This window comes from Leptonychotes weddellii, chromosome 5, assembly GCF_054177405.1.
Source record: "Leptonychotes weddellii isolate Sample4059 chromosome 5, ASM5417740v2, whole genome shotgun sequence".
Taxonomy (NCBI): domain Eukaryota; kingdom Metazoa; phylum Chordata; class Mammalia; order Carnivora; family Phocidae; genus Leptonychotes; species Leptonychotes weddellii.
In genome coordinates, this window is record NC_138373.1 from 107,232,095 (window position 1) to 107,259,942 (window position 27,848).

At 42.6% G+C, this 27,848-nt stretch overlaps 1 pseudogene across 1 annotated transcript; it reads left to right on the forward strand.

Moving 5' to 3' along the window:
- Positions 1–730: 730 nt before the first annotated feature.
- On the forward strand, positions 731–27,749 carry LOC102749232 (ubiquitin-conjugating enzyme E2 N pseudogene; annotated as a pseudogene). The gene is made up of 3 exons (XR_014145721.1): positions 731–2,029; positions 23,355–25,338; positions 25,752–27,749. The product of XR_014145721.1 is annotated as a ubiquitin-conjugating enzyme E2 N pseudogene (transcript).
- Positions 27,750–27,848: the final 99 nt, after the last annotated feature.

Sequence of the window (27,848 nt, forward strand, 5' to 3'; positions counted from 1 at the left end):
TATATGTATTTCATGACACTATTACTAATTATGCCAGGACAACAAGCATGCATCAGTATTGTTCCAGGCACACTGGGACATGTGGGCAGCTTAATTACAGCAGAGATTTTCAACTGGGGAAAGGGCTTAATCTCCTAAAAGAGTGTGTGAGGATGTCCGAAAAGCCAGAAGTGTAAGTATCTGAGTAGAAAAATAGAGTTAGGACCTGAGTAGAAAAATAGAAATGACCGCAGTTATTTTAAGAGCGAGAATTTAGGGCGCCTGGGTAGCTCAGTCGTTAAGCGTCTGCCTTCGGCTCAGGTCATGATCCCAGGGTCCCGGGATCGAGTCCCACATCGGGCTCCCTGCTCCGCGGGAAGCCTGCTTCTCCCTCTCCCACTCCCCCTGCTTGTGTTCCTGCTCTCACTATGTCTCTCTCTGTCAAATAAATAAATAAAATCTTTAAAAAAAAAAAAGAGCGAGAATTTAGCACATAGAATTGTTAACCAGTGATTGAGAGATGGAAAATATGAAAGGGAACACTGAAATTTTCTGGAGGGGGAACTGCAGGAAGCAAACGCCTCTCCCAGGGCTGGAAAGAAAGGGTGTTGGGAGAATGTGGAGCTTTGTGCTCCAAGGAGAGACCTGCGAGGAGCTGGAACCCAGACCCTGGCAGATGGGGCACTGGCTGGCTGGTGATTGTGCAGTCAGAGCCCTGTGCTGCAGGGACCTGGACCTCTTGGGAGAAGGTGCCAGCTTGCCGGCGGTGGTATCTCTGAGGGGCATCATCAGGCTCGTTTAGGGAGTGGAGGAAAGAACTACAACCTGCAGTCCAGGATTGCTGCTGAAGTCAGGGGTTGCTGGCCCAGTGAAGAACGGTTGCTAGGCTGGCACTGACATCATCAGCTGATGGGGATTTCCACCGGACAGGGTCTCTAACTGGGAAAACGGAAGTTTGGTCAACATAGCATTATACGAGTGGAAGAATCACGGTGAACTAACACCCGAAGCTTACCGCAGCTGTTTTTCAGCTAATGACTGTTGCAGAAAGCAAACCGGAGGAAATAAATCCCTCAGCCCTCTAGCCTTCAAGCCGCCCTGTAGAGCCTCTAGTAGAAGACCCGAACAGGGAGAGCGGGCAGAAGAGAAATCTGGTTTGCAGGGTTCTAGGCAGAGCAGCGTAAAGTGGAGCACAGAAGGCTGGAAGCTTAGAGAAAGTAGCTCATAACCAGTGCATTCCATCCCTTTGGCTACTCTGCATCCACTCAATCCTTCTATGTATTTTGAACTTCTATAAAAGAACAAAACAGCTTTATGCCTTGGATGACAAGCAGCAACTTCCTTTGTACAAATGAAGACATTCTCGCTTTCTCGCCTTAACACACAGTCCTAGCGCTGACTGCATCCATCCTTGGGTGACAGGTACAGTATCCTTCCCTGGAAGAAAGCACCCCTTCACCCCTATGCTCTGCCTTGTTAGAGTGAGGACTCAACTCATTTTCCATTTTCCAAGAGAGAAAAGGATTCCATTTTGAACAGGTTTGTCTCTGAAAAATAGCTTCGTTAGTAAGCTTCAGGTGCTAGTTCACGGTGATTATGCCACTCGTATAATGCTATTGTTGACCAAACTTCCGTTTTCCTAGTTAGAGACCCTGTCTGCAGAAGGCATTCCCTCCTTCTCTGGAAATCGTCCAGTGGAAATCCCCATCAGCTGATGATCTGACCCCAGGTAGCTCTTTAAAGTAGCTACCAACGAGTTCACAGGAATCAAGGGAAACCACTCCTGGTCTTTGTTCTGTGCCGCTCTCCTCCATCTCCTCACACCTGGTCCAGCACGCCTCTGTCATTCTTTGCACACGAGCTGCCGCTGTTGCTGTCCTTTGATCAGCTACTCGGCGGCACCCTGGAGTCATGGTTTTGACTGAACCAGCCTCGGCAAATGACTTCTGCAAATGACATGGTTCTCTTTCTGTTCACGGACTCTCTGCCTGCACAAGGAAAAGCCCCTCTTGCAGAGCTCAGCCCAGGACTCTTCCAGCGGATGCAGCAGGTTTGGGCACTGGCCATGTCCCTACGTAGCTTCCCAGTGAGACTTCCAGCCACACGCTCTCCCTGCTTACATTTTCCAGACCAATTCTACGCAAGTGCTTTACTCTCTACTGCAGCCATGGTTGGCAGTAATTCATCTCAGCCAGTTGACTCTTATGAATTCTGTTCCCCATGGCATTAACTTGTCCTGCAAACCTGACAGTCTCCCTTATCCCAGAGAATTGGCTAATCTTACTAGCCATTAGCTCACTGGAGCCGGCCTTGCTCATCTAAGGTCAATGCACTCAATTTGTAGCTATTATCCTTTATTCCTAAATGGTATAGAGCTAATAGCTGCATTCCTCCAGCTCTAGGAGATTTCCTGGAGCATACTTCCTTCCCCTCCTTGCCCTGAATGACCAAATTCCAGTCTGTGAGCTTCTCTTCTGATGTTTAATCTCTTGGATCTGGACGGGACCTGGATTTGAGAGAATAGACGAATTTATTTTCAAGGCAGCAGGTGCTTCCTTCTAATTCTTAGAAGTCAAAGTGTTGGCAAAGGCAAGGGAGAATTGACTTTTTTTCTTTAAGATTTTATTTATTTATTTGAGAGAGAATGAGAGAGAGCACATGAGAGGGGGGAGGGTCAGAGGGAGAAGCAGACTCCCTGCCGAGCAGGGAGCCCGATGCGGGACTCGATCCAGGGACTCCAGGATCATGACCTGAGCCGAAGGCAGTCGCTTAACCAACTGAGCCACCCAGGCGCCCGAGAATTGACTTTTTTAATCTTTTATCAATATCACTTACTTACCAGTCTCTTATAATAAGAACCTATTCTTTCTTTTTAAAATTTGATTCCCAATAAGATGGATAAGACATATATGCCTTTACACTTTTTCTGCTAAAGTAAACTGTGTCTGTGTTTGGGATTCTTTTTGAGTAACCTAGACAGTCTTTACCCTGCTAATTGGCATAATTATGGTCAGATCTTGAAATCCCTAGACCAGTTCTGGATCATCATTCAATTTTTGTGACGAACCATTGTTTCCCTTAGGTCATATCCCTAAGGATAGTTGTGTGAGTTTAAGTGGAAAGATTCTGGCCAATTGATTTTCAGAACATAATCTAATACTGTTGAATGGAACGATCAGGGTTATTATAATGGTCCAGTGCTTCTCAACTTTTCATTTGGCTATGAACTAACTGGGGATCTTGTTAAAATATGGATTTTGAGGGCACCTGGGTGGCTCAGTTGTTAAGCATCTGCCTTCGGCTCAGGTCATGATCCCAAGGTCCTGGGATCGAGCCCTGCATCGGGCTCCCTGTTCTGCAGGAAGCCTGCTTCTCCCTCTCCCACTCCCCCTGCTTGTGTTCCCTCTCTCGCTGTGTCTCTCTCTGTCAAATAAATAAATAAAATCTTTTAAAAAAATATGGATTTTGATTTAGGAAGTCTGATGCAGAGTCTGGGATTTTGCATTTTAAGATAAATTCCCAGGTAATGACAATAAAGCTGATCTACACAACATGTTTTTGAACAGTAAGGTTCTAGACTCTGTGCTAAGCAGCCTCTCCCTGCTTTTCAGCCTATTCAGGGTAGGTGTCACAAACACCTTCAAAAGCCGTTTGCCAGAACTTGTTTGTGTACACGTTGTGACTTTTGTCATCAGGTAGTAAGAAAAACAATAAATATTGGCAGCTTTAACACACTGATTTGTATCTGTTCTCCACTGAAAATCCCCTAAGATGATAGTAAAATACTTTTTAAAATAAAGACAATAAATCCACAAGGAAGAAGAGAAGACTCACAGCAATGAAATTTTAGGAGAAAGCAAGTGGACCAGTGGTAAATGATTTAGCAGAATCGAAAATACTGAATAACAGGGGTGCCTGGGTGGCTCAGTCAGTTAAGTGTCTGCCTTTGGCTCAGGTCACGATCCCAGGGTCCTGGGATTGAGTCCCATGTCGGGGGGTCCCTGCTCAGCGGGGAGTCTGCTTCTCCCTCTGCCTGCCACTCTCCCTGCTTGTGCTCTCTCTCTCTCAAATAAATAAATAAAATCTTTTTTTAAAAAAGAGAAAATACTGAATAACACACCAGCAATGGGGAACATAATAAGCAACTCAATTTAATTGAAGAACTCCCATAGGGCCGAAGAATTGGGGCCCTAGACGTCTCTAGAAGTGGGGGTAGAGGAGGGCCTGAGAAAAGAAGGATTGCTTGAAAACTTATTTAAGAAACAGACCATCAGGGGCGCCTGGGTGGCTCAGATGGTTAAGTGCCTGCCTTCAGCTCAGGTCATGATCCCAGGGTCCTGGGATCGAGCCCCACGTCGGGCTCCCTGCTCCTCGGGAAGCCTGCTTCTCCCCCTCCCTCTGCCACTCCCCTTGCTTGTGTTCCCTCTCTCACTGTCTCTCTCTCTGTCAAATAAATAAATAAAATCTTAAAAAAAAAAAGAAACAGACCATCAGACCCTCTCCCAGATAAGTATAGCGACTGTCCCTCTCAGATCTGGGAAGAGGGGGTAAAAACAATGAGTATCTAGATAAAAGTGGGGGGCACGGGTATTGTTCTGGAAATGCGATGAAGTGAAAATGTACATAGTGAGTGCTGAAACCCTGAGCTCAGTCTTCTTTCTACATTTGGCAACCAAAATGGAGGCAGCCAGACATATGCCCTCCAGCTGGAAGACTGGAAAAGCTTCTCTGGGGAATCGGACAAATTCAAGAGAAACAAGTGTTCTAGGACGCTGATATCAGGGATCCACCGAAATAAGCCAGTGACAACAAAACAGTGAAGATCATCATTGATTATAAGTGCTCCCAGTTTGCCGTTCTCTAGCTCCCTGCTGCTCTTAAATGTGAGCAACTAGCTAAGGATCAACAGACATTAGAAGAAAACATCTAGTGTGAAAGATAGAGACCCAAATGAGCTGACAGAATAAAGTCGCCTGTAGGAAGCAGAAAATGCAAGGGGGAAACAGACACAAAACACTCTCCATATCTTCGAGAGCTAAGAGAAAAATATTCCATACATGAAACAAGAAGAGGATGCTATTAAAAAAGGAACATTCAGAGAACAAAAAAAAGTTCCTGGAAATTAGAAGAGCATAAATGAAAATACAATGGAAGGGCCAGAATATTAAGCAGGAGGCAATTTCTCTTTAAATAGAAAGGCAAAGACATGGAGTGCAGAAGAGAAAATTAAAGGAGCAAGGCCTCCAAATAATAGAAATTCTAGAAAGAGGGCACAGAAATAATGGAGGAGATAAAATTTTCAAAGAAATATTCAGCAGGATTTTCTAGAAATGAAGGACATGTGTTTCCAGATTGATAGGGCCCATGAGGCACCCAGCACAATGGTGCAAGCAGACTCGCACTATGGCACTGGGGCATGTCAGAGTGAAAGTCAAGAGCAGTGGGGACAAAGAGAAGATCCTGCAGACTTCCAGAGAAGAAAACATGATTCGTGTAAAGGGTTGAGAGTCAGAATGGTGTCAGATTCCTCACCAGCAATGATGGAGGCAAGGAGAGGGGAGCTATGCCTGAAAATTTCTGAAAGAAAGGGATTCCATGCTGGGGTTCCACATCCAGCCAAGATCAATTAAATATGAACATAAAATAAAGAGATTTTCAGACATGAAAACTCTCAAATTATCTCCCAAGCACCCTTTGTTAGGCAGCTACTCCAGAATGAAGGAATTCACTAAAAAAGAGGAAGACATGAGGATCCCGGCAACAAAGGATCCAAAACAGGAAAAAGACAAAAGAAATCTCTAGGAGAGCAGTGAAGGGAAATCCCAAGATGGCAGTTGGGTAGCCAGACCTACTAGAGAAATCAGTCCAGTTTGGAGCAAGTCCAGAGGCCCCAAGAAATCATCCTAGAAGGTCAAATTACAGAACACCTAAGGCGTTTGAACATACCGAGAGGTGATTTACAAAACTGGGGGGAGAAGGAGGGGTCAATTTAATGGTAAAGACATAAGAAACTGAGCAAGTAAAAAAAGATAATTAACTCTAGAGAAAATAAAATGTTGTGCGGGGAATCAAAAGTAATTGTTTACGTAGTCAGCGTAGGTCAACCCTGAGCATCAATCTGACCAAATTTCCAAATAATTAAGCTGGAAGGATGGGGGCCAATTGGAATGCACCTGGGTGGGGGGGAGTGGTGGCTAAATGGGTTAAAGTCTTATCCCCTGTAGTGAGATTCTACAGTGAGAATGAATAGAAAATATTCAAATCAAATTCAAGCAACATAAGCATGTTATTGACACATATGGAGATAAATACCAAAATAATTGACTAAAAAAATCCAAAGTGGTGTCCTCAGTGGATTGGGAAATAGGAGAGAGGGGGAAGGGAATCCTTTTGGTTTTCATAGCAACTATTTGATTGTCTATGTGTCCATATAATTTTTGTAAAAATGAAAACCACAATTTAAAAAGGAATGAGGTAGAAGGGTTCTCATTTCTATAAGCAATCATCTGTTGCAAAGACTCAAGCTGTGATTTGGAGGAAATATCAAAAGTATACAGAAGAAAATAAAAAGCACTCGAATCTCACCTCCCAAAGATAACTGCTGTTAAGAGTTCCGCTATAAGATTCCGTGTATTTCTTCCCAGTTGAGGATTTGACCTAGCATATTTCTGTTTACCGTGTGGGTTTAATTGAATGGAACAAGCACAAGCTGAGCACCTACTCTGTGTAAGATGCTGAGAAAGTACAGACAAAGACACAGTCCCTGCGCTTCAATTCTGTTATGGGTTAGAGTTACTCCAATAGAGTCAAAAGCAACATGGGGGGGCGCCTGGGTGGCTCAGTTGGTTAAGCGACTGCCTTCGGCTCAGGTCATGATCCTGGAATCCCAGGATCGAGTCCCGCATCGGGCTCCCTGCTCGGCAGGGAGTCTGCTTCTCCCTCTGACCCTCCTCCCTCTCATGCTCTCTGTCTCTCATTCTCTCTCTCTCAAATAAATAAATAAAATCTTAAAAAAAAAAAAGCAACATGGGGTTTTAATTGCCTGGGGAAGTCCCTCTCCTTCCTTTCTCATTAATAAACCAACACTACACTTATTAAACTTAATCTTTGTAGCTCCAGAAGTTCCAGAAAGAGGAGAAACTTTGCCAAGGCGGGTAATATACATTCAAAATGAAACACACTACGGGCTAATCAGGAATTTACCAAATTTAATTCTTACTCTATATTTGCTACCAGAAAAAGAAAAGAAGTGTCAAGTACGTCAATGTTCACAATGTTTACATACCTTACTTTGGCCAATGTAACTAAGAGTGACATAGTGTCCTGGTGGCCCCTGGTGCTTTCTTTCTCTCAGCTTTCTAATCCTCTTTTTTTTTTTTTAAAGATTTTATTTATTTATTTGACAGAGAGAGACAGTAAGAGAGGGAACACAAGTAGGGGGAGTGGGAGAGGGAGAAGCAGGCTTCCCGCTGAGCAGGGAGCCCGATGCGGGGCTCGATCCCGGGACCCTGGGATCATGACCTGAGCCAAAGGCAGACGCTTAATGACTGAGCCACCCAGGCGCCCCCCAGCTTTCTAATCCTAAGAAGAAAATCAACTTCTGTGCACTTTAAACCCAATTCAGGCAAAGAAGGTGTCACTTCTCTTATGCCCAATTGATGGGGGGAAAAATTAAACCGGGCAGGCTGGTGAGAAAATGTTTGGCCCCGTGCTGTTGGTTGGTGCTGGGCTCCAGCCTGTGTAGGTCACTTGCTTGGCAGTTGCAGTCCTGTCTGAAGGGGGAGGTGGGCAGCATCCCACAGTGGTGCCGCACGGGTCTCTGGAGCCTGACTGCTGTGGTTCCTCATCTGTAGAATGGGCATATGTTAATAACAGCGAAGGGTTGTCAGGGAAGATTAAATGAATTAGTATTTGTCCGGCACCTGATGGGTGCTATGTAAGCATTTCCTGATGTTTGGAAATAAACCCTGTCTGAATGGGCTCAAAAAAAGTTGACTCCCTTTACTACTCACAAAAGATTACAGACGTAAGAGCCAGGTAACAATTTCTTCCATTTTTTAGGCCAGCTTCTTATCAAGCTGCCAGTTGGTTTTCTTTCCCATCTATGTCATGAGAAGTAAGCCATTCCACAATAAGTATTAGATGATGATAGTGTATCTTAGCAAATGTCAGGCACAGCTTTAAGCATTTTGTGTACATCATCTCATTTAATCTTCCCATTTAATAAAACCAAAGCACAGAAAGGTTAAGTTCTGTGCCTAAGCTCACGTAGTTGGTAAGTGGTGGAGTCAGCATTCAGTCCTCGAAAAGCTGTCTCCAGGGACTGTGAGCTTCACCGTGACATTGGGCTGCCCCTCAGAGAGCATGTTCTGCTGGGAATAAAGTGCAATTTGAAATGCTCCTGGTCCTCCCTTTTGTCTCTGCTATTGATAGAAACCAATTATTCCCCAAGCCTCAACCAGGCTCACCAGTTCCCGATGTGATGGTGCTTCCGCGGGCCACACGACCACCCGGCTTCTTCCCTATCTCAATTTTTCTTTCCACCTCCATCAAAACTAATGTTATTCCGCAGAAATATCAGAACCTACTGATTCTGAATTCTATATTGGCTATAGTCATAGTCCAAGTGTAGGTAAAGATAAGTCAGCAGGTCAACTGGCCACTTGCCTCAGAGGGAATCCCATTATAGTAGTCCCCTCTTACCCAAGGTTTCACTTTCTGTGGTTTCTTTCTTTTTCTTTTTCTTTTTTTAAGATTTTATTTATTTACTTATTTGAGAGAAAGAGAGTGAGTGAGAGAGAGAAAGCTCAAGCAGGGGAAAGGGTAGAGGGAGAGAGAGAAGCGGACTTCCCTGCTGAGCAGGGAACCTGACGTGGGACTCTATCCCAGGCCCCCAGGATCACGACCTGAGCCGAAGGCAGATGCTTAACCAACTGAGCCACCCAGGTGCCCCTCATTTTCTGTGGTTTCAGTTACCCCTGGTCAACCTCTGTCTGGAAGCAGATGGTCCTCCTTTTGAGCATCATCAGAAGGTCAGGGTAGCCTAGCACTACATGACAATGCCTATGTCACTCACCTCAATTCATTTCATCACATAGGCATTTTATCATCTCGCATCATCACGAGAAGGGTGAGTACAATACAATAAGATACTTTGAGAGAGAAGGACCACGTTGACATAACTTTTATTACAGTATGTTGATTTAATTGTTCTGTTTTATTATTAGTTATTGCTGATAATCTCTTACTGTGCCTAATTTATAAGTTAAACTTTATCACAGGTATGTCTGTATAGGAAAAAAACAGTATATATAGAGTTTGACACTATCCGTGGTTTCAGGCGGCCACTAGGGGTCTTGCAAGGGGACTGTAGTGGGTCCTTATGGTAAAGATCCCTCAGCCAATTCTGTATTTCAGTTCTGCAAGTCCTTACATCCAGTTCCAGCCATTACCCAAGAAGATCAAACTCTGGGAAGAGGTTGATTTAACAAACCAAGAACCCAATTTAAAGGGGTAGCTACTTCTGAATGTAAAACCTGTCTAGGGCATTTTCATAGGACACTACCTTATGAGGACTTATGAGACAAAAGGGAAGACTAACTGGGTGAGATTGAAAACACCTGGATCATAGATCAAGCTATTGTTTAGTGAAGACGCATTTCAAGTCAAGATATGAGATGCTTTTAAAGAATATTTCCAACAAGTTAGTACCAGGAGTGAACTGCCTTCTGTCCATTCTAGAAGTATGGGGTCTTGGGGCTTAGCAGAGTCCTCAGGTCCAGAATAGCCTCTCTCCTGGGCAGGGCAGCAGACCATCTGGTATGGCTCTCCCCTTTGGCTACCTTCTCCAAGGCTCCGTGTAACCCACCACCCCTCTGTCAGAGCCCTACCATACTCACACTTGTTGCAGTATGTCAAGTGAATGCATGTAATGTGCACACAACACAGTCCAGGCTTTTCTGGTGACCTGTCTCACCCCAGTGAAACTCAGGATGTTCTCATGACTATTCAGCATGACATTATCAAACCATCTCTTGGGTAGGGTTACATCTAAAATGACTTGTCTCACATCCAGAGTGACATTATTTCTTTCTGAGAAATCTTAGAGCTAATGACTTCCTTGTGCATCAACTGGGGATTCAACATTTGTAAGTCAAGTGATAATATGTGATCGTGGTGATTTGCCCAAGAGAGAGGAAAAGCAGGAAAGACTGTGGTTGAGTTAAACCTGTGTAGTTGCCACTGATTAGTTGACTAACTTTAAAGCTTTGTATTTATCTTGTTTTATCTGCCTTGCAAAAACAAAACAACAAAATGTAATTTGTTGCTCTGTTGTTACAAGAATGACCTTGGAATTGTTACCCTTGAATAAGGCAGAGGTCAATTTAACAGAATCCAAACAGATGTCATTTGAATATCTGTAAGATTTGTAGCACTACAGATAGGAAAAATATGAAAATAATACAGCTTAGAATATAGGGCAATGATCTATTGGATCCAGTCAGTTGGTGAATCAACTTGGGTGGGGAGGCAGGCTTAAGTCAAATGTGAAAATTAGGGGTTGCAACTTCTAGTACAGGATTAGTGGATGTTATGAGATCCCCTTATCTGGCATAGAGCTATGGAAAGAGACTTCTAGTAGTACTTGTCGTCCATCATTGTGAGAAAACTCATTTTACATGTTGAAATAAACTTATAGGCCCAAGATGGAGCTGCTCCTGCCCAGGGGGTCCCATCATCAAACCCCACTTCTGTGCTCCTATAAATGCTCTGCTTTACCAGAAAAGCAATGTATCCAGTCAGCCGATGTCCAAATGCCAGGCCAACTCTGGACTCTATACTTATTTCTTTGTCCCTTGATCTTTCTAAATCAGGTCAGATATGCAACCTCAGCCAACCAGGCCCTGTTTCAGAGTTGGAAATTTTAATCCTCTACAAAGCTCCCTGTTGCCCAGGATGTCTTGTAAGAGGGCTTCACTGCTTGTGAGGCACTGTGCTCCCTCAGTCTGTGGATTGTCTTCCCTTGAAGAAAGGACATTGAACTTGTTAGTTTTGTCATTTGACAATGTCTACAGCCATAAATATTCTTATCCCAACCAAAGTCTCAGATCCATATGCAACCTCAGCTACCCAAAAGGGCAATGTCAAATTACTTGGGAGGAAATAATTTCCTCCTTCATGGGTAAATGTCTGAAGAGACTTAGAATTAAGTATAGAGATGGTCAAGTAAACCAAACCCTGAGTTATTACTATTCTGAACAATAATACTCTGTAAATACTCCAAAGCTATACAGTGTTTAAAGTACTTAAAACACGTGAGAAAATTAATATAATTTGACTTTGCCATATTTATATGCTGCTATTTGATTTATAAGGCTTATTTAAGGTTTATCAGTCACACAATTGACATACTTTAAAGAAAATTAAATATGTTAATTTTTTTTTTAAAGTAGGCCCCATGCCCAGTGTGGAGCCCAATGCCAAGCTTCAATTCATGACCCTGAGATTAAGACCTGAGCTGAGATCAAGAGTTGGACATTCAATTGACCGAGCCACCCAGGTGGCCCTAAATATGTTAAATTTATGAATGTAGTCTAAGTTTCTCACATGGTGCTGAAGGTGGAGTACAGAAATTAATAGGAGTTTAAATAGCAGAACCAAATATTAATCAAACTCCCCCTTAAAAACTGATAAAATCTGCTAAATTATATGTATAAAATAAGGTCTATAAGTTGAGCAAATTATTAAAGAAAAATGTCTTTAATTATAAATTTAATAAATCAGACATTGATTTTAATAATCAAAGTGAAGTAGGGAAGCTGAAGGGACTCCATTTCATTCATTTATTTATTTATTTATTATTTATTTATTTTAAATATTTTATTTATTTATTTTTGACAGAGAGAGAGCACAAGCAGGGGGAGTGGCAGGCAGAGGCAGAGGGAGAATCAGACTCCCTGCAGAGCAGGGGGAGCCTGATGTGGGACTCCCTCCCAGGACCCCGGGATCATGACCTGAACTGAAGGCAATCACTTAACCAACTGAGCCACAGGTGCCCAGGACTCCATTTTAGAAAGGCTCTGTCCCTGCTGGTTTTCTGCTAGGCCCCATTTACTCATGTTCTATATTTTGTCTCTGAAGAAGCCAAAGAAGCTATGTTCCCACTTCAAGGGGGGAGCAAGAAAGTTCATCATTCTCTGAGTTTTGTCCCAGGCCCCAAACACTTGATAACATCCAAGAAGAGCCGGATCCCAGAAATGTTTCAGGACATTAGCTTTGAATAAACCTTGGCTGATGCTAGCATCAACACCCCCTACCTTCAGTGATTCATGAGATAACACCTATCTGACACTTGACACTTGCCTTTGATTGGACCCTACCCTGGATTCCTAAAGGAACACATACCCTAGACCCCTTTCCAATATAAACCCCTAACCCCAAGTGATGACGAGACTCATTCTCCTTTCCTTTCTGAGTCTCTCAGACACTCCGTCTGCTGTTCTCTGTCACTCACGTTATTCAATAAACTCTGCTTTCACTTCTCCAGCTCGCATTGGATTTCTATCCTGGGAGAAGCCAAGGACCCTCTTGGCTGGTCCTGTGGGACCCCCCTCTGGGTCCTCGGACCCAACTTGCCTGCATCAAAAATAATCCCAGAAAAGTCTTTTCTGCAAAACCTCATATAACAGCTATCATTACAAAATGGGCTTTGAGTCCAAGGGATCCTGGGTACTGATCTAACTCCTACGTGAAATAAGGCATTCAAATTACTCAATAGGAAAACAAGATGAGAATACTCACTTTACAAATCAGGAAAGCATCAATTAACATGAAAAGAAATATAACCTCCCCCATGGTTAAAGAAATGCCAAGTAAAACAAAAATGACTTTGCAATGACCAAGTGTCTTGTTTGCTTTGTTTTATTTTTAATGTAAGTGGCAAGGTTAACAAGAACTCAGGTTACCTGGGTACTTAGGCACTGAGGTCTAAAGGGAATTTGGTAGCTCATTAAAAAAATTTAAAACCCACATAAATTATGTATGCCCATTGGACCAGTATTTTTATTCTCAAAAATTTATCTTAAGGTAATAATAAAATAACAACTTACATATTTAACTACCTTGCAGTGCTTTGGATAATTGCTAAGAATTGGAGAGAACCCAGCCAGCCAAGAATAAATAAAATGTGGCATATTAACCCAATAAAAGTGATGTGATCTAAATATGACATAAAACATATATAGTACTTAGGGACACCTGGGTGACTCAGTCACTTGAGCGTCTGCCTTCAGCTCAGGTCACGATCCCAGGGTCCTGGGATCGAGTCCTGCCTCGGGCTCCTTGCTCAGCAGGGAGCCTGCTGTTCCCCCTTTCTTGTACGCTCTCTCTCTTTCTCTGGCAAATAAATAAATAAAATCTTTTAAAAATATACATATAGTACTTAAATATATATTAAAAGAAAAAAGTATCATATAAACACTATGACTCATTTTAAAAGATATACATGCATAAAGAAAAGTCCGCATGTGTGGTCCAAAAAAAATTAATAGTTGTTATCTCTCAGTGGTAGAATTACATTCATTATCATTTCCTCCTTTTTTGTTATTCTTGTGTTATAATGTCTTACAATGAGCATATATTGTTTATATTAATAAGGGAAAACAATAAAGCTGTGTGTATGCTTTGCTTGTTTTTGTTCATTTGTGTCAAGGTATGAGCAAACCTTAAGTTAAAAACGGAAAAACAGATGAGACATCAGGATCTACAGCACAGGGAAGGGTTACTATATGTATAATTGAGCACTCACTTTGAAATCTGCTCAAGAACAACACAACATTGCTGTAAGGGGGAAATACACCTGACAAATGCACCTTTCCCTCAGAAAGCAAATTAAATGTGACATTTATCCCACAAACATGATTGAAAACTTCCTCTGAGCGGGGCATGGTGCTGAGGGTGGAGTACAGAAATGAAAACAATGTCCCTGACCTCAAGGAGCACACAGTCTATGGAGGAAGAGCTTCAGGCATATCAATAAAGGATGACAAGCATGCAGGCTGTGGGAGTTGAGAGAATAGTCACCTTAATGGGAAGAATTTGGGGAAGGCTTCCCAGAGGAGATGATGCTTAAAAGGACTCTTGAATGACTAGTGGGAATTGCTTGGGTGTAGAAGACATTCCGAGACATGCTTTTCCCTTCTAGAAATGTTGTCTAGAATAGTTTTCAATCTCCAGAATAGAGACTGAAAGGTGAGCTTGATTCTAACCTGATCTGCAGATCCCTCTTATGGAAATAGAACTCTTAGTCTCCCCAGGTTCCAATCGACAACCTTTCTAAAAACAAATGAACAATACAGGGGCATTGAAGATCCTATCATATTTACGCATTTGCAAACTATTTTGGTTAAATGGGAATGAGAGGAGTGCAGTGAGTGGTTAGACAAGTGGATTTTTTAAAGTAATCTCTGTGCTCAACATGGGGTTTGAACTCATGACCCAGAGATCAAGAGCCACATCCTCCACCAACTGAGCCAGCCAGGTGCCCCTAGACAACTGGACTTTTAAAAGCCTGCTCCAAAGACCAATTAAAAAAAAAAAAATTATGGGGAGGGAGGGTGGGTGCCTAGGTGGCTCAGTCAGTGAAGAGTTCCACTCTTGATTTTGGCTCAGGCCATGATCTCAGGGTTGTGAGATTGAGCTCCGAGCTGGGTGTGGTGCCTGCTTAAGATTCTCTCTCTCCCTCTCCCTCTGCCCACTCGCCCTCTCTCTCTTTTTTTTTTAAGATTTTATTTATTTATTTGACAGAGAGAGACACAGCGAGAGAGGGAACACAAGCAGGAGGAGTGGGAGAGGAAGAAGCAGGCTTCCCGCCGAGCAGGGAGCCCAATGTGGGGCTCGATCCCAGGACCCTGGGATCATGACCTGAGCCGAAGGCAGACACTTAACGGCTGAGCCACCCAGGCGCCCCCACTCTCCCTCTCTTAAAAAAAAAAATTATGAGATCCTAACTTTCATGGGGAATTGGCTTAGAGAAAAGAGGTAGAGACAGAAATAAACACAGGTAGCAGAGGCCCTGAGGAATCAGGAATATGACTGTGTTTAAAACTACCATTTAGAACCATGAGGGACTAGGGACTCTGAAAAACCAACTGAGGGTTCTAGAGGGGAGGGGTGTGGGAGGATGGGTTAGTCTGGTGATGGGTATTAAAGAGGGCACGTTCTGCATGGAGCACTGGGTGTTATATGCAAACAATGAATCATGGAACACTAAAAAAAAAAAAACAAAAAACCACACCCAGTTAATCTAAGTTTCAGGTTCTGCATCTGTAAAACTAAAAATAATTTTAACGTTGTATCCACACACAAAAAAACAAAAAACAAAAAAACCCTACCGTTTAGCCCAAGCTTATCATGATGCTCTGCTCTGAGGAAAACTCTGTGCTAACATGATCTCTCTTCATCCTCAAAACAACTCTGAGAAGCAAGATATAATTATCCTCATTGTACTCACGGTGACATGTGGGACACGATGATCAGAGAAGAGGTGTCATGAGCCCTCATAAAAGGCAGTAGTGACCGCTTGAACAATGGGGTATTCCAGCCCTGAGAGGACAGTGACCCCTGTATTTGCTCACCATCAAAGGGCAGAGTGCCATCCAGACAAACTTGGCTCCGATCAGGGCTATTATCTGTGTGACTCTGAACGAGTTATGTAACCTCTCTGAGTCTGTTTCCTCTCCTACAAAACAGGAGAAATAAATCTTCCTAAGTCTAAAGGTGATAATGTATGTAAACATATGTATGTAAATGCTTACCCCAGCAGTTGGCACATAGAAACGGCTCAACAAATGTTGGCTGCTAGTATTATTTTCTTTTTCTCCAATCTTATTGAAGGCTTTCAAACCTAGGACAGTAGGAGACTCCTACTTTGAAAGAGCTAGTGACCTGACACTAACTTTAAGGTGTCCTTCTTTTCTACTGGAGAGTCAAAAAGACACCCCCATTGGCAGGTTAGAATGCGTCTGTGGTAAACATTTCCCTTTTACCTTTGTCACTTATGAACAGCTCAGTCATTCACATTTAATTTTCCCCAAATGATAGGAAAACCAACCTGACATTGCCTGTCCATTCCCTCCACCCCCAAACATACACTATAGGCTATGGACGTCTCACATCCTTGGGCTTCCCTTCCTCGACTCCCTGGATAACATCAGAACTCTGAGCTTACACTGAATGAAAAGGTTGTCTACCATTTTCCACTCCCAGCTGGAGTGTTAAAAGGGAAACCATTGAATTCCAAAACTAGAAATTGGAAACTGGAAATGTTGGGTTGAGTCTTCAAGCTTATTTAAGACCTTCATATTCAGCCAGTTTTCTGAATCCTATCTGTTGTGGGACTCGTCAGGACTTGACATTATACTAGAATTAGTGGTCACCAGTACCTTTAGCATAAACTTCCATATAGCACCTGCACCCCCAGAGGGACAATAGAGTGGGTCTACCTCACTTTACTATAGTTTTTTCCCAGTTCCAGTTGGACACAGGGGTTCTTCCGAGAAAGCTAGTAAGAGAGAGTGATGTAACATAATTTGGTAGAATAGTGAGGGTGGGGATATGAAACAGTCAATATGTGCCCCTTGCCATCTGTCCCTACAGACAGATTTGCTTCAATCAATAACATTTATAAATAGGTACAATCTACAGGGGCACAGTGGAAGCCTTCTTCAACAACATGCAGGAAAGAGACCTCTGGGAAAAGTGTGGGGTAAGCCTGAGAGTTGCTGGGATAGATTTTAAGCACTTGAGTTCCATTCCTAAACCCTAGTCTGGCACTGTAGGCAGACACTTTCTCCTTTGAGTAGGGACCTCAGCTTGCTTTTAATGACAAGACCCATTCTAGATCATTTCTAGTTAGCTTTGCCAAATTACCTGATTCACTTCATATTAGAAGAGGAAAGCAACTGGGGACTGACTTACCCCTCTCTTTGTACTAAAAAAAAAAAAAAGCCAAGGGAGCCTAGAGATGTTAAGAAACTTGCCCAACATCACCCAGTTAATCAGTAGTAGACCAGAACTAGAATTTCAGGGTTATCTTGTCCAACCCCCATCAAGGGCATGAATCTCTTCCTTAGATGCTCAGTTAATTGGTTTTACATAACATCTCAGGGGCTGCCAGGAAATTTGGGATTTTGTTTCTCAATCATCAGGTCAAAGATTGTTGTAACTGCTGCATACTGATCTTTCCAAATCTATCTGGCTTGAATAAATATTAAAGTAAGTTGGCATTCCTGGAAGATCACAAAGCAAATTACATAGATAGGGTGAAGCAAGGAGGAAGAGGGTGATCTAGAAGTAAGATGAGTGGGTGGGAGGTTGAGTTAAACTTGACTTGGTTTGAACATTTGTGAATACTACAGTGTCAACTAGCTGCCTGCCTAACTGACTCATTCTTTAGACTTGTTCAGCGTAGAGAGCAAACTGGAGTCTCTCATGTTAAGCAGGAGCTTGTGTCAAGCAATGACGTAAGCAGTTCAGGTACTGCAGCTAGGGGAGATCGCCGGGACCAAGGTCAGCCAACACCCCAGAACGGATAATGAGCAGAACCAGAGGAGGTCTGCAGAGGTGATGAACTTCCTGATGAACTGATGAAATTCCTTTAAAAAGGAATGAAACTGATGAAATTCCTTTAAAAAGGGAAGGATTTGGCTAGCAAACTGTCAGACTCTTCAGACCTGACCCCTTGTCTAACCACTTAAAAAAGGCAACTGCCACCCAAGAAGGCTCTGCCCAGTGGATCTCTGAACAGAACCGAGATCCTTTGCTGCTTGAACATCAGAAGCAGTCAGTGCCAAGAGCTGACCAGGACCAGCCCGAGGCCTTATCTCAGCTGCGCGCACAGAATGACCTTGCGTTTGGTTCGTTAATGTCCTGCACCCTTCTGTTATCTTGTGAGAAAAATGGGCCAATGGGGGAAACCAGGACGTTAAGGAGAGCAGCTACCACAGTGTTAAGACCTTAGGAAGCTAGTTCTCTGGAGATTAAACCAGCCGGTGGAGGGACTTATGCTATCTGTGGTGTGAGAAACAAAGGCAGAAGGAAATATAGAAAATTAAATGTCCATGTAACCTGCAGCCCACTGATAAATACTTGAGGCAGTCAGACTATAGTTCCTCCAGGAAGCTCACAACTGTCTTAAAGTTAATACTTTGCTAGAGGGAAACACAACCTTAGCTTTGACAATAGCAAGGCCTCCAGTATCCTGTGAGTCTTGTTTAGCATATGAAAATCTTTTTGGAACTTCCCTTATCTTTACTTTCCCCCAACCCCAAATTATATAATCAGTTGCTCCTCACAATCTGGGGGGCATCAGTAGCTCTTCCTGTCCATGGGTCCTGTCCCCATGCTTTAACAAAACCACCTTTTTGCAACAAAGACATCTCAAGTTGGCTCTGGACCCTAACAACTCTACTCTGAAAAAAACACATCCCATGGATCAGAGTCCTAGCTGGGGCTCAGAAACAACTGTGTTTCAAACCAGAGGTCAAAAATACTTGCGTGGGGCACCTGGGTGGCTCAGTCACTTAAGTGTCCCAGCTGGATTTCAGCTCAGGTCCTGATCTTAGGGTTGTGAGATTGAGCCACCCTTAAGGTTCTCTCTCCCTCTCCTTTCGCCCCTCCCCACGTCTAAAAAACAAAACAAAACAAAAAAACCTTGATTGCTGGTAGGAGAGGGTCTACAGTTTTCAAAGAACTTCTACCTTTAGTATTCTCTGCTTTCCAGAGAAATATGCACCCAGATCCCCCCCCTCCCAGGGATGCTGTTTACCCTTTTCGGGGTGAAAGGGCTGCCCTAAGGTTGCCAGGTTTTATGATGCAAACTTTAACTCCAAAGTAGTGAGGGAACTTCCAGCGATGGAAGAGATCAGTAAATCCTTTCCTCCAAAAGCAAGTATAAAATTGGACAAAACTGTCAGAAACAATGGTTTAAGGTCTCTGGAAATTAACTAAAGGTAAACAACAAATTGAGAATCATTTATTCATGAAAAACTGCTAGCTCTTCAAATGAGACCAGCGGGAAATTGTGATCTCCTTGCCTGGGGCCATTCCCCCATCGCACCCCCCCCCCAGGGTTAACAGGCCAGAAGGGTAGAGCTGCTGAGATTTGGTGGGGTGAGGTCCAGAGCCAACGACCAAGAAAGAATTCTTGAGACGTGTTTGGCACAAAATGGTGGTTTTCTTAAAGCCCGGGGACAGGACCCGCAGGGCAGAAAGAGCTGCTGCACCAGGGTTGTGACAGGACACTGATTATATACTTGGGAGTTGGGGGAGGTAAGGAAAAGGGGGTTTTAAAAGGATTTTCATATGTTAAAAGACTCACAGGATACCCGAGGCCTTGCCATTGTTAAGGTTGTTTTTCCCTCTAGTAAGGCATTAACATTAAGAGAGTTGTTTGCTTCCAGGAGGGAGGAAGGGAGGAATGTCACCCATGTCCCACCCAGGAGGAGAGGGGGGTGCAAGGTGTCAGCTTGTGCTTTGTCCTCAGCTTGCCTCCTGCTTCCTCATCAGTAGGACAGGAACAGGGGAAAACTCATAGCTCTTCCAGCCTCTGTTTATGGCCCTGGTTGGGGCAAGCAGCAGACCAGCCAGAAATTTAGATGTGAGGTCCTGGAAATAAGAGAGCCATTGAAAGGCTGGAATAATAAGCTCTCCATACATAGGCAGCTGCCTGGAGCACTACTCACATGCACGAGGAGAATGGTGGGAGCCCAGCTGAAACTAAAGCCCAGGCTAATTTGAGAACTGATTGAACTCTGAATGCCCTGCCAGTCTGTGACAATGAAAAATGTCTCCAGGCATGTCCAGATATCCTTTAGCAGGAATGGGGGAGCAATATTACTCACAGGGGAGAACCACTGCTCCAATTATTAAGGAAATAACATTTTTTTTAAGTCTTTAAAAATTAAGAGTGGAATTAAAATGGTATACTAGAAACTTTTTAACATAAGAGATGGCAGTAAATGAGGAACAGAGGAAAAATGACATAAGACCTAAAGAAAATAAATAGCAAAATGAGAGATACGAGTCCAATGACATTAAGGGGCACCTGGGTGGCTCAGTCGGTTAAACATCTGACTCATGATCTCAGGGTCACGGGATTGAGCCCCGTGTTGGGCTCAGCACAGAGTCAGCTTAAGATTCGCTCCCTCTCCCTCTACCCCTCCCCCCAACTCATGCTCTCATGCTTGCTCTCTCTCTCTCAAAAAAAAACAAAAACAAAAAACCAATGACATTAATAATTACATTACTGTAAATGAACTAAACTTTCCAATCAAAGGTAGAAATTGTGGGAATGTATACAAAAACAAGACCTAACTATACACAGCCTGTAAGAGACATGTTTTATTTATTTATTTATTTATTTATTTATTTATTTATTTATTTATTTATTTTTAAGTAAGCTCTCCACCCAATGTGGGGCTTAAGCTCACCACCCCGACATCAAGAGTTGCATGCTCTACTGACTGAGCAAGCCAGGTGCCCCTATAAGAGACATATTTTAGGTTTCAAAACATAAACAGATTGAAAGTAAAAAGATCAAAAAAGATATGCCATACAAATAGTAATTGTAAGAGAACTTAAATAGCTATATTAATCGACTTTAAGAATACAAATATTACTAGAGACAAATAGAGACATTTTATAATGTCATTACATCTTTAGAAGGTATAAAATTTATTATGTACATGCACCTAACAACTGACCCCCAAAATAACAGGAAGCAAAATGAACAGAACTGAAAGGAAAAATAGACCACTCAAGAATTATAGCTGGATTGTTCCTCTCTTGAGTATTGATAAAACAGAAGATTAGTAAGATAAGTACACTTGAACATTATCAACCAACTTGACCTGAGAGGTATAGAACACTCTACTCAACAAACAGAATAACTTCCTTAAAAAAAAAAAAATTATTTATTTATTGGTCAGAGAGAGAGCACAAGCAGGGGGAGTGGCAGGAAGATGGAGAAGCAGGTTCCCCACTGAGCAAGGAGCCTTAAATGGGGCTCAATCTCAGTACCTGGGATCATGACCTGAGCTGAAGGCAGATGCTTAACCAACTGAGCCACCCAGGCGTCCCCAGAATAACTTTCTTTTCAAGCACACATGAAACATTCTCTAGAATAAACAATATACTAGGCCATAAACAAATCTCAGTAAAATTTAAAAGATTGAAGTCATACAAAGATTGTTCTACTATGAGAGGAATTAAATTGGAATTCAACAACAACAACAAAAATTTGAAAGTACCCCAAATATTTGGAAATTAAACAAGACATATCTGAATAATGCTTAGGTCAAAGGAAAAAATCACGTGGGAAATTAGAAAAGATCTTGAGTCAAATCAAATGAAAACAAAATTTGTAGGATGCAGCTAAAGTTGTGCTTAGAGGGAGTTTTATAGCTTTTCATGTGCTCAATATCATTAATCATCAGGAAAATGCAAATTAAAAACATAAAGGGGTACCACTGCATGCATAACGGTATGGCTATAATCCAAAAGACTGACAATGCTAAGGGTCGGTGAAGGTATGGAGAAAACAGAACTCTCATACATTGCCGGTGGGAGTGTATAATGATATAACATCTTTGGAGAACAGTTTGGCAGTTTCATAAAAAGTTAAACATATCATATGATACAGGAGCTCCACTTCCAGGTATCTACTCAAGAGAAATGAAAGCATGTGTTCATACGAAGACTACTTGAATTTCACAGTAGCATTATCTATATTAGTTCCAAACTGGAGGCAATCCAAATGTCCATCACTGGTGAATGGATAAAATGTGGTATAACCATATTATAGAATACAATTCTGCAATAAAAAAGAATGAACTCTTGAGTTATGCAGCAACATGGATAAGCCCAAAAACATTATTCTAAGTAAAAAAAAAAGCCAGACACAAAGAACTACATGTTGTATGATTCTATTTATATAGAATCTCTAGAAAAGATAAATCTATAGAGACAGAAAGTAAATCAGTGGAAGTGGGAACTGAGTTCAGGCACAAGGGAACATTTTGGATGAAGAAGTTTTTCATTACTGGATTGTGTGATAATGTGATAATTTTTTCATTACTGGATTTTGTGATAATGTAAAAACATTATTGAACTGTACACTTACATAAAATTCAATAAGTGAACTCTGTAAATTATACCTCAACAAAACTATTTTAAAACAAAGGTAAGTATCTCCATCCTGCAAAGGAAATAACCCGAAGACCAAAGCTGATTGATTCTAAGAAATGTCTCTAAACTCTTCTCAATTCTCTGCTGTTAAGAGATGCCTGGGTACCTAAGAAAAGGAGAATTCCTGGAGTCTTCCTAGAGACATCCCAATCATTTGACCCATAGATTCAGAAGTGTAATTATTAAACCTGTCAAACACCAAAGACTATAAAGGAAGAAGCGGTTGCTGAAGAGCCCCCAAAAGAATTGACTTATTCTGTGTGGCAGAGACTGTCAGTTTTCTCACAATATACATTCTCCCCTTTGTCCACAATAACTGGATTTTTAGCTGAATCCATGGCTACTCAAAATGAGAACCACAGTTTCGGCCTGCCTTGCAGCTGGGTCTGACAATGTGACTAAGTTCTGGCCAATGTATGTGAGCACAAGCAAGATGTGCAAAACATCTGTGCTTTGCCCTTACAGGATAGAGCCCTGTCCCTTTCCCCATTTCAGCTGGCTAGAGCCATCTTGGACTGTAGGATAGCAGAGCAGGAAGACTGAAAAAATATGAGCCCCTGACAAATCAATAGAGAGGAGATACCATACCATGCCAGGTTTTTCCACGAGGGAAGAAAGAAATACCTGTCTTGTGTAATCCACTGTTAATTTGGGTGTCTATCACATGTAGCCGAAACTATATCCTGCAATAAGAATATGATCTGTTGTATACAATCCAGAAGCTATAGAGTGTGACAGTTATTTCCAAATGTATCCATTAACCAGTCAGAAGTAACGAAGAACGGGAGGGAGGGAGGAGGGAAAGGGAAGAGAGAGTGGGGGTGGGGGAGAGATTTCTATCCAACATTGCTATCTGGAGCATTCTCTTGCTGAGCAACAAGGAGACCAGTATATACCTGGGGAGGACGGTTATGATTGGCAAACTTCTCTTTCTTCATGTGAAGGAGAACGGAAGCCAATGTGAGAAATCCCAGGAACTACTGAAGCCATTCTGCCATGGGAGTGGAGGTTCTTTCAGGCTCCTGGTTCCAGATGGGAGTCCAAAGCTCATGAAAAGCCCCTCTAAAGAGGCACCCTAGGTCCTCCTCATCTGTCTTTTGGTAACTTATCCTCTCTCCTTGTTTTCCCAGGTGCCTATTCCTGCAGCTGCTTGTCAACGGTTTCCTTCTTTTTCTAGTTCACAGTAAGACTCTGCTGGACACTGCCAGTAGACAGAGGTCCAAAGTCCAAGAAATTAGGTGGATTCAGAAGGGACACATGAAATGTGGGAAAGACTAGGAAAAGAACCACCTTTTTCCAGAAACTGCTACGGCTTCCCATTGCACAGAAGACAGAGTACTCATTCTCTAGCTTGGCCTGTGACTCCTCACCAGGTCCGTTATCTGACTCTATCTCTCCATTTCAAAATGTTTCATGTACATTACCTCAGGGATGCTTTATCACAGCCCTACTTTACTGGGAAAAATACTGGATCACTGAGGGGTTAGATGACCTAGCTAAGGTCACACAAAATGGAGCCAGAATGTTTTGCAGGTTTCCAGACTCCAACTCCCAAATGCTCCATTGCACCAGCATGTGTAGGAGCTATGGGCGAAGACCTTGAATGTGGACAAGCAAGACCCATTCAAAAATGTTCCATTGATCTGGGGTGAAAGCAAACTTCTTTAAACAAGACATGGGGTATATAAAATAATTTTATAAAATTATGAAGTGCTATACAAAGATTACTTATTATTAAATAGTTTTTACTTATATGAAGCATGTTTATATACCTATGGCTACATACCATAGAGTACGACTAAGTAGAATTAGATGCTGTCTTGGATCCAGATCATTGTTCTTTTCTGTCAAAGTAGATAATTAAGAGCAAATTTTATAATTGAATAGTGCCTCTCTCTTATTTAGTAGGCTGGTATCATCTTCTCATGGGACCAGTACTTGGAAGAGGACATCTAGATGAAGAGAAATATATCTATGTCATACCTCCGTCCTCACATACTCCTTCACCCACTGGGTGGCCACAGAGATGCTCTCTGTCTTGGTGACATCCAGGATCACTGTCTCCAGCCTGTCTGACTTCTGGCCTCTCAGCTGCTAGGCCTTCTCCTTCTGACGCGTGGCCAGCACCCTCAAGCCTTGCAGGTCCAGCTGCCTGGCCAGCAGGTTCCCTAAGCCCGAGTCACACATCATAATTACGTCATTATTGTCTTGGAGGTGGCCAACCCATCACCTGCCTCTCCTGGTACTGGTGCAGAAGATGGTAGAGCCCCCCGCCCCGGGGCGGGGTGGGGGGGGAGGCGGCAGAGGGAAGGCGCTCCTCATTCTTCAGTAGAAGGAGAAATTCAGACTTCTCCTTTCCTGGCAAACTTAGAAGAGTTGGCATTTCTGTCCTTATTTTGAAAGCCTCTTAAAATTACACAAGATAGTGGATTACACAAGATTTCTAAGGAGAGTCTCAATTCTGCCTTTGAAGTTGTTTGCTTCCAGTTCATTTTCATATCCTGGTTGAAACTTGTCCCTGACTATTAAAACAAAAACACACACACAAACAATTTAAAAAATCTTTATACTTCCTGCTCCTCTGTCAGACATTCCCAAAGGAACATTTTGTTTGTTATTCCAAGTTTGGCATTAGAATTCTCTGTATCCATTTGTTCTGGTCCAGATGCAGTATTTACACTTTTGTTGTTCAAAAATGTCTCAAATGGTCTGGCCAGGCTATAGTTCAGTGACCAGCCCGCCCCATGATGCTCCAGATTGCTCTCTCTCCTCCCCCCTCCCCCAGTTTCTGGGTTGAGGTTCACTGGAGATCAGAGAGCTTGCCAAGCCTCAGGGGAAAAGCAGGCACCTCCCATAGAAGAGGTGGCCTATGGATGACAGAGGCCCCTCAGCCTTCAGAGGGAAAGAGCTGGAAGAGAGGCCCAAGCAAGGCTGGTTAGGAGAGGTTTCTGAAGGCCCATGGGAATAGAAGCAAGCCACATCACAACTGCTGGCTAGAAAACCCTGCTGCAAATATGTGTGTACAGAGATGTTCCCTGGGAGGAAACAAGCAATGACACATTCAAAGATAGGATTTTAGAACTAGAAGGACCTGCTCTGCCAGTTGCTTATAGGGTATGTAATTATTCTCTCTGGGCCTCTAGTTTCCTCCTCATTAAAGCTGGAATAATACCTATGAAGGTTCTAGTGAAGATTAGAGTGCTTACAACAGTGCCTGGCAGGTAGGAAGCACTATGTAAGTGTGTGCTTTTGTGTGGGGGCTGGAATCCTGACTGCCACTTATTAGCTATGTAATCTTGTGCAAATGACTTAACCTCTCCGAACCTTAGTTTCCTCCTCTATAAAATAGGGGCAACCTCACAGGGCTTGTTATAGAGATTACATTAAAATTAAAACACTGAACACTTAAAACAGTCCTTGGGACTGAGTAATGTCTGATAAATGCTAATTATTTCTATTTCTATTATTTTATTGGTACATTTCTCTCATCATCTCTACTCTTGCTCCTCCTGTATCCCTCCAACCAGGTTCATTCCAACTAATTCCTCAATGGCAGCAAAAGTGATCTTCTTTAAAAATAAGTAGCTTCAAGGGGAACCCTCTTACACGGTTGGTGGGAATGCCAACTGGTGCAGTCACTGTGGAAAACAGTATGGAGGTTCCTCACAAAGTCAAAAATAGAGTTGCCCCATGACCCAGCAATTGCACTACCGGGTATTTATCCAAAGGATACAAAAATAGTGATTTGGAGGGGCACCTGCACCCCAATGTTTATAGCAGCAATGTCCACAATAGCTAAAATACAGAAAGAGCCTAGATGTCCATCAACAGATGAATGGATAAAGAAGATGTGGTATATATACACAATGGAATATTACTCAGCCATCAAAAAGAATGAAATCTTGGTCCCCCGGAAGTGGAGCCCTGGACTTCCACTCGTGTGTGAGGCGAGTGGAGCCAGAGTGGAGACCAGAGGCCGAACTCGGGATCTGACAAGATGGCCGGGCTCCCCCACAGGATTATCAAGGAAACCCAGCATTTGCTGGCAGAACCAGTTCCTGGCAGTAAAGCGGAACCAGATGAGAGCAACGCCCGTTATTTTCATGTGGTCATTGCTGGCCCCCAGGATTCCCCCGAACTTTTCCTACCAGAAGAATACCCAATGGCAACCCCTAAAGTATGTTTCATGACCAAAATTTATCATCCTAATGAAGACAAGTTGGGAAGAATATGTTTAGATATTTTGAAAGATAAGTGATCCCCAGCACTGCAGATCCACACAGTTCTGCTATGGATCCAGGCCTTTTTAAGTGCTCCCAATCCAGATGATCCATTAGCAAATGATGTAGCGGAGCAGTGGAAGACCAACGAAGCCCAAGCCATAGAAACAGCTAGAGCATGGACTACGCTATATGCCATGAATAATATTTAAAATCGATCTGATCATCAATTGTGCAACACTTCTGTTCTGCCAAGACTTCTTGCTTTTTTGTTTGCATTTAATGGACACAGTCTTAGAAACATCATAGAATAAAAGCCCAGACATCTTCAGTCCTTTGGTGATTAAATGCACATTAGCAAATCTATGTCTTGTCCTGATTCACTGTTGTAAAGCATGAGCAGAAGCTAGAAGTACATCTGGATTGTTGTGAAACGTTTAAAAGCAGTGGCCCTTCTCTGCTTTTATTCATTTCTCCCATCATGGTTTGAGTATAAAGCACTGTGAATGAAGGTAGTTGTCAGGGTTAGCTGCAGAGGTGTGTGTGTTTTTCTTTATTTCTTTTTTTGAGGGGGAGAGGTAGTTTTATTTTAATTTTATGGGCTCCTTTCCCCCTTTTTATGGTGATCTAATTGAATTGGTTAAAAGCAGCTAACCCGTTCTTTAGAATATGCTCTCTAGCCAAGTCTAACTTTATTTAGATGCTGTAGATGGACAAGCTTGATTGTTTGAACCAAAATGGGAACATTAAACAAACATCACAGCCCTCACTAATAACATTGTGACTTTGTTGTCAAGTGTCGAATCCTTCCTTCAAGAAAAAGCTTGTGACTATTTTGTATGGCTTGTCTGGAAACTTCTGTAAATCTTATGTTTTAGTAAAATATTTTTTGTTATTCTAAAAAAAAAAAAAAGAAATTTTGCCATTTGCAGTGGCTCAGTCAGTTAAGTGTCTCCCTTCAGTTCAGATCATGATGCCGGGGTCCTGGGATAGAGCCCTGAATAGGATTCCCTGCTCAGCAGGAAGTCTGTTTTTCCCTCTGCCCCTCTTCCTGCTTGTGCTCTCTCTCTCATGCCTCCCCCTTCTCAAATAAATAAATAAAATCTTAAAAAAAAATAAATCTTACCATTTGCAATGATGTGAATGGAACTAGAGGATATTATGCTAAGTGAAATAAGCCAGAGAAGGGGAGCCTGGGTGGCTCAGTTGGTTGAGCATCTGCCTTTGGCTCAGGTCATGATACTGGAGTCCCAGGATCGAGCCCCACATTGGGCTCCCTGCTCAGCACAGGGTCTGCATCTCTCTCTGACCCTCCCCCCTCTCGTGCTCTCTCTCTCATACTTTCTCTCTCAAAAAAAAGAGAAAGAAGTCAGAGAAAGACAAATACAATAAGATTTCAGTCGT